At 41.3% G+C, this 6,749-nt stretch overlaps 1 long non-coding RNA gene across 1 annotated transcript; it reads left to right on the top strand.

Moving 5' to 3' along the window:
* Window positions 1-487: 487 nt before the first annotated feature.
* Window positions 488-5,307, top strand: LOC119744294. Its single transcript, XR_005273556.1, has 2 exons — window positions 488-580; window positions 4,225-5,307. It is a non-coding gene; the product is annotated as an uncharacterized LOC119744294 (long non-coding RNA).
* Window positions 5,308-6,749: the final 1,442 nt, after the last annotated feature.

Raw genomic sequence — 6,749 nt, 5'->3', positions numbered from 1 at the left:
ACCCCATAAATTCGAGCTGTTTGGATGCTAGTTGTGATTTCATTCGTAAAGTGTTCGCCTTTTGCGGATGTTGAAGAAACCATAATTTTTTGCATTGGTGATTGGTCACAGCTGTTCCCGAGACACACAACGTGTATATCGTACACTGAGAATGACACGAAACACGTATTCGTACTCCGTCGTGTCCGATGTAACAACCGGTTTTTTTTTTGTCTTTTCTCGGGAACGGTAAGACATTTTAGTTGGTTTCCTTTCAACCAGATGTTTGGACTATAGGCTAATTAAACAATCCAAAACATGAAATGTTCGTGGATTTTAGGACCTAGTGCCCCTTTAACTGATTAAAAGCAATTTAATGCCAAGTATACAGTCACAAGGTCACGCCTGTATATCGCCCTCAATAGTCACCTGGTTGACAATGGGACTATAGTCAGCATCCTGTTGTACATTTGTATTCATTTTTGAAGTCTTTGAATTCGTGACTAGACTTTACATTGCGGAAGTGATTTCACAAGGACGGGGCTGACAACAGAATGAATTTGTATTTCAAAAACTAATGAGAAGGAATAAGTTTGCCAAGGTGAGTTCAATTTTATCATTTATTTCCAGCTTGCTAACAGTTAATACGCCTATTTATGTTTAAATCAGACTGGCTAACGTTATAAAATGCTTAACATTATTATTTAAGCTTCAAGTTCAACCTTGTACTGTGAAATACAAAAATACTGAAATAATCCAAACGGGTTCTTTGCTGTTTTGGATGGAATACCATACCATGTACGTATTTTTTACTGAACATGACATTGTCAACCTAAAGCAGACTTCTCTCAATGTAGTCCCATAAATGTGACGGAAATACTGGACTACCTCCGTATTTAACGTCACTCATCCCACATGTGGTATGTGCACGGATGGTCCCGTTGCCAGGGAAGTTAAAAATTAATTAAAGATCGAAATTATTTTGTCAGCAGAAAATCAACCCAGCTACTATGACTGCTAAATAGCACAAAATCGTTAAATTTGGTACCTTCAGAGGTGAAGTTATCCAAAAAATCATGGTAATTCGTCAAAGAATTCAGATGGTTTTGAAAAAGCATGGCGTCTCTGATATTTACCAGACTGTTTCCCGGCCACCCTAAATATAGTAAAAAGGCAAATGGGGTCAGGGAACCAGACAAGAGCTTTAATCATCAGCGTGCGTCAACTTTGGCAAAGCGCACCACGGCTGTTGACTGACATTCAAATCTTTGGCGCTCCGTGAACATTCTCGTGCCCAGTGCTTACTTTATTTCCAACATCGTTTCCAATAGTAAGCCCTCGGTAGGAAACTTTCTTAATGTATCCTGATTCGATACCGCAATTGCCTAGAAATGGATTTATATCGTGTACTTGGTGCTGTTATTCACAACGTGTAGTACGTGTTTTCGCGATCAATCGTCCATGCCTTCTAGAAAATATTCATTTCCTTTCCAATTTGTTTATTTTAATATGAAATGCGATACTGCATGTTATCTCGATAAGATCGTAACAGTTTAATTAAAATAAAATCGTGTTTTCGTAACTCACGCCAGGCTCGCGCTGCGACGAATTGATTCCGTTTTTACCCCAGACACCGCATACAAAAACAAACGCCAATGTAACGCACAGGCAGGCACCAGACTATTCCTCATTTGCATACGTGGTCAAAAATCTTGCACATGCAAATGATCCAATACCAGGGTGAGAGAGCAGCTAGTGGTGGGCGCGTACTGCTCGGCACCCTGGGGACGATGTTGCTCCGTGAAGTACCTAACCCGGATACAATTTTGCTCGTACCCCCCGCCCTGCAAACAGGACGCTGGGATACTCTGATGAGCTTCACAAAATCTTGTGAAGGAAGTGGCCTATGACCTATGTATAAAGCATCTGGCTGCAGCTAGCTGTTCAAGACCGCAGTTGGACAATGTGCGCAAATACTATCCGAAAACTTCCCATAAAAATGCGCACATTCCATACCGGATGTGATTTCTGTTTCATTGCGGACCATGTGGACAAAATTTTGAACGTCGCATAATGCAATCCGACCGTTCGTGATTTAAAACGGATCCTGAATAAGTGACGGGAATTGTAAATTTACAACACAGATAAGTTTTACAGAATTTCCCACATTATTACGCTTTGCAACGAGAAAAAAACATCTCTAAACTGGAATAAAAGAGAAATGAATCAGTCTTAACGGCCGTTTCAAACCTTGCATAGTCATGACCTTGATGACGCGCAGGTCACTGGTCACGCAAAATCCAGCCAATCAGAGCGTGAATTCATCAGAGTATCCCAGCGTCCTGTTTGCAGGGCGGGGGTACGAGCGAAGGATACAATACGCGGCCGCGGATGAAGAGCGCACACAAGAGGGCGCGTTTCATTGCAGAGGGCTTCAAAGATTTTGGAATGACAGGCAACAGCCGCGGTGCGCTTTGCCAAAGTTGACGCACGCTCAGTAGATGATTAAAGCTCTTGTCTGGTTCCCTGACCCCATTGGCCTTTTTACTATAAAAAGGGAAACAGTCTGGTAAATATCAGAGACGCCATGCTTTTTCAAAACCGTCTGAATTCTTTGACGAATTACCATGATTTTTGGATAACTATAGACCTCTGAAGGTACCGAATTTAACGATTTTGTGCTAGTTAGCAGTCATACTATTCTGATTGGCTGATTTTCTGCTGAGAAAATAATTTCGATCTTTAATTAATTTTCGGTGCCTCTAGCAACGGGACCATCCGTGCACATGTGGGATGTGTGACGTTAAATACGGAGGTAGTCCAGTATTTCCGTCACATTTATGGGACTACTCTCAATGTAATGACACCTTTTTGGTAATTTTTGAACAGTTTCGTGGGATAGAAATTCCGATTTCCCTACGCAGTTTACCGGCCGGTTAGTGCCGTGTGGCGCGACTTGCGTGCTCAACGGTACATCGCAGTCTTATTTTCGTGATGCGTTTTGTCGTTGTCGTCGTCATTTTACCCCCAAATTTCCCTCAAAAATTCAAAATCCTGCCCTTTATCTATGACATACCTGCATGTTCTTAATGTCGCCAACTAGTTTGGTAGGTCAAGTAAATATTTGCAAGTAGATTTTGGTCCTTTATAGGAACCGGGCCCGTAGATACTAGATCGCCGAGTATTGTTACGCCTGTTAACCATGTTGAACACGTTCCCAGTTTGAGAAGGTTGACAATTTTTACGGGGATGGGAGGCATGTGCCCCCGCGCCCCCCCCCCCCCCGGTTTATCCGCTGATACTGTCAAATTTGTGGGTAAAGAAGTTATGAGGTTTTACCAGTTTTTAATCCATCAAAGACAATTTGGGGGGAAATTGAAATCTTTGAATTTCTGTTGTGTGTCGAGGGACATGTCGAGTACACACCTGCGGAGTTTCACAATCAAATCGAGGGCGTTTCAAATTTTTCCGCAAAACCAATGGGAGCAGTTACAACTTGCAACATACAGCCACCCCGTCCCCTATGATGACAACCCAAAAAGAATATTCCATACAAGGCCACCACTCAGACCTCCTGCACAAAGTCTATGGGCCATGGCAGAAAAAGTTGGAGTATTTTCAAAGAATTTTTGCACTCCTAAAATAGTGTTCCTTCATCAGATTTATAACTTTTGGTACTTTTCAGTGGTGGCCTTGTGTGGAATTCTTTCCAACAAGGCTAGGACTTTGGTCGTGGAAGGTGTTCCCTTCGCCAGGAATTGGTTTTCTGCATTTCTAATCAAAGAGAAGCGTTAGAGACAAAAAGTATACCCTGCTTTTCTGGTAGAAGAAAAGCAGAAAAGTAGAATAATTCATTTGAACAAAACGTTCACTTTGCTTTCCTGCTGTTAGCTGTAAGCAAAAAAGCAGATGTCCACTTTTGAACCCCCATACACCGTTAGGTTTCACACCGCGATTGGGTAATGTGTTCCCCTCTAATGTCTTAAGTCACATGGTGGCGCTATTTTCAAGATAGCCGCGGAATGTGAATGAGGTTTATTCCCCCGGTACCTCTGGTCTCTCCTCGGTTCATCTCATGAAACACAAGATTCACACTGAAAAACCACTTGGTGTAATGTCCCCCCGATACTTTGAAAATACAGATACAAATTTAACTGGTGTGATGAATAGATTGCCGACGTGAATATTGAAACCTTGTGTGATGTTGACTGTTGCATAATTCAATTCTTCTCTGTGTCATTATAGGATTCCCTCATCTTTCAAAATGACTTCAGCACAAGGAGATACACATACGAATGACGTCGACGTCGTCTGTCATTCTCAACCATCGACATGCTCTCTGGATCCTGTCGACAACTTGCCAAATGAAACTCTATGGAAGATAATTGGTTTTCTGTCAGTAGAAGACTTGTGTCACCTGGCTGTATGCAGCAAGGCATGGAGGAACGTTACCAACACCAACAGCCTGTGGCTTCATCTTTGTAAGCTGAGAGATTGGGAGCGTTTTGGTACGGAAGTAGATCTCCTCAAAGAGAAGCCAATCCACTCTACAGAGACCAGCACCAGTGGTACCAGTCCAACCTTTCAGGCTGATTCGGTCATTACTGTTGACTGTAACTTGAAGGATCTTGCACCAACCTGTGAATGGAAGGAGGTGTACATGAGAGCTTGGCATCTGGACAGGAACTGGTGAGAGGGGCGTTACCGGGAGCACTTGCACGTATTGTCAGACCAAAGTGACAGGAAAACAAGTTGTGTAGCAAGCGACGGCAGAACATTCGCGGCTGGTGACGATCTTGGGTGCGTGCGACTTTGGGATTTGAATAGTGGAAGTTTTCTTCGGAAGATTCAACCCTCCAAATTAGTCCGTTTACCACGACCTTTGCATGACGACAGTGACACGCATGACGACAGTGACATTGCCATAAACCACATGGCTCTGAAAAATAACATTGGAGTTGCCGTATTCATTGGAGGCATTCTGGTATTTGAGGGCAGCTCAGGCAATGTTTTGAAACTGATACAAGGAAATGCGACTAACTTTGATCGATATTTGCCATTTAACTTACACTTTGAAGACAACAAAATCATAGTCACTTATCTGTGGAACCATGACTTTCTCCCTTTACACATTTGGGATATCAGTGATTTGGTTAAGGGTGGAGAAAATGGTGCATGTACAGAAACCATACTCAACACTGGAGAAATAGGGGTATCCCATTATATGGGTTGTCATGGACACTTTGTTATCACATCTACAGAACTGAATACTGAATTCCTTCTTTGGGATACGACAACGCCTAAAATGGTAAGGATATACAAAGGACACAAAGGCAGTATTTTATGCAGCCAACTTCATAAAAACACTATTATGACTGGTGATGATGTTGGTGAGATTAAAGTGTGGACAACTGCATCTGATGTCTGCATGAAAACACTGTCCGCAACCCAATTAAGTCACTATATTATCCGCATGCTTCAGTTCACTGAAAAAGTAATTTTTGCCGTCACTAGCAGCGAGATTGTATTCTGGAGTCGCGATGGCACGCTACTGAACGTGCACCTGGTGGGAGTGAAAAGGTCTAGCAAAATGCCCCGCAATAGACTTGTCACGAAAGCAAGATATGAGAAACTGATTCGTGTCTGGGAGTTATCGACTGGTAAATGTCTTTATCACAAGAGATATGAACTTCCAATGAAGTTAATGCACACGGATGACACTAAGATTGTTTTTCATGTGTGTCATAGCAATCATGTTAAAATTATGCATTACTGGTAGTCACATGACTACGCTCCAGCTTCCTGTTATAGGCACAGACAGTATGCAAAAAAGATAATTCAAAACAAATGGTTAATATGTAAAACTTATGTACGTTTACAACATCAAAGTGACTCCATCTTAAACGTAAAGAGTAGTCTGTTTGCTTTCTAGTGATTCATTTTTTGCATCTCCAGTCACGGATGACTGGGCCCCTTTGATGTCAAAGCAAAGGCAATAAAGCCGCTTTATATATTTGGTTTTGGATTACTCAGAAAAAAAATTACACAAGTTGTTTAAAATTTAACCATGTTTTATATGTACTATACGAACTCGCTTGCAATTGCGTAAAAAGTTACATAATGCGTGTTGGGTAAAAGTTTTCTTGACAGTTGTGTAAAAGTTTACTTGATGTGTGTGTAAATATATTTACACATTTATTAGGTAAAAGACAATTAAGTAAACTTTACATTACTTTCAGGTGAAACAATACTATATTATCATGTAAAATTGTGTTTTCTAAACGTAAACAACTATGGAAGCCCATCAAAACACGACCTGTTTCATTTTAATTTTAGTTATTCCCTTCCCGAACTGTGCGGCATATCACAGCATATAGCTATAAGTTGGAGAAACCATGACGTCTGTGACAACAGGTCTTTGAAGATAACATTGTCCTCAAGCTCTTTGTGATTGTCATACCGTCCCCAATCCATAGCAGTTCTTGGACACTTTGCAAGATAAGATACAACAGTATACAAATAATGAATGTTTGTGAGTGCAATGGTAAGAATAATTTCATGAGTGGCTCAGCGTGGAATGGAGTGGAATGGAACATTTCATCTGTCACCGAATGAAATTATTCTTTCTACTAATCAGATGACTAATCAGATGACGGAGATTTATTCAGGTGTGGTATAATATACAAATATTGAGTGGCTCAGCGTGGAATGGAGTGGAATGGAACATTTCATCTGTCACCGAATGAAATTATTCTTTCTATTGCACGAAC

The sequence above is a fragment of the Patiria miniata genome, unplaced genomic scaffold (assembly GCF_015706575.1).
Source record: "Patiria miniata isolate m_02_andy unplaced genomic scaffold, ASM1570657v1 HiC_scaffold_7, whole genome shotgun sequence".
Classification (NCBI taxonomy): Eukaryota; Metazoa; Echinodermata; class Asteroidea; order Valvatida; family Asterinidae; genus Patiria; species Patiria miniata.
Note: the sequence above shows the minus strand (reverse complement) of the source record. Positions and strands in the feature narration are given on the sequence as shown.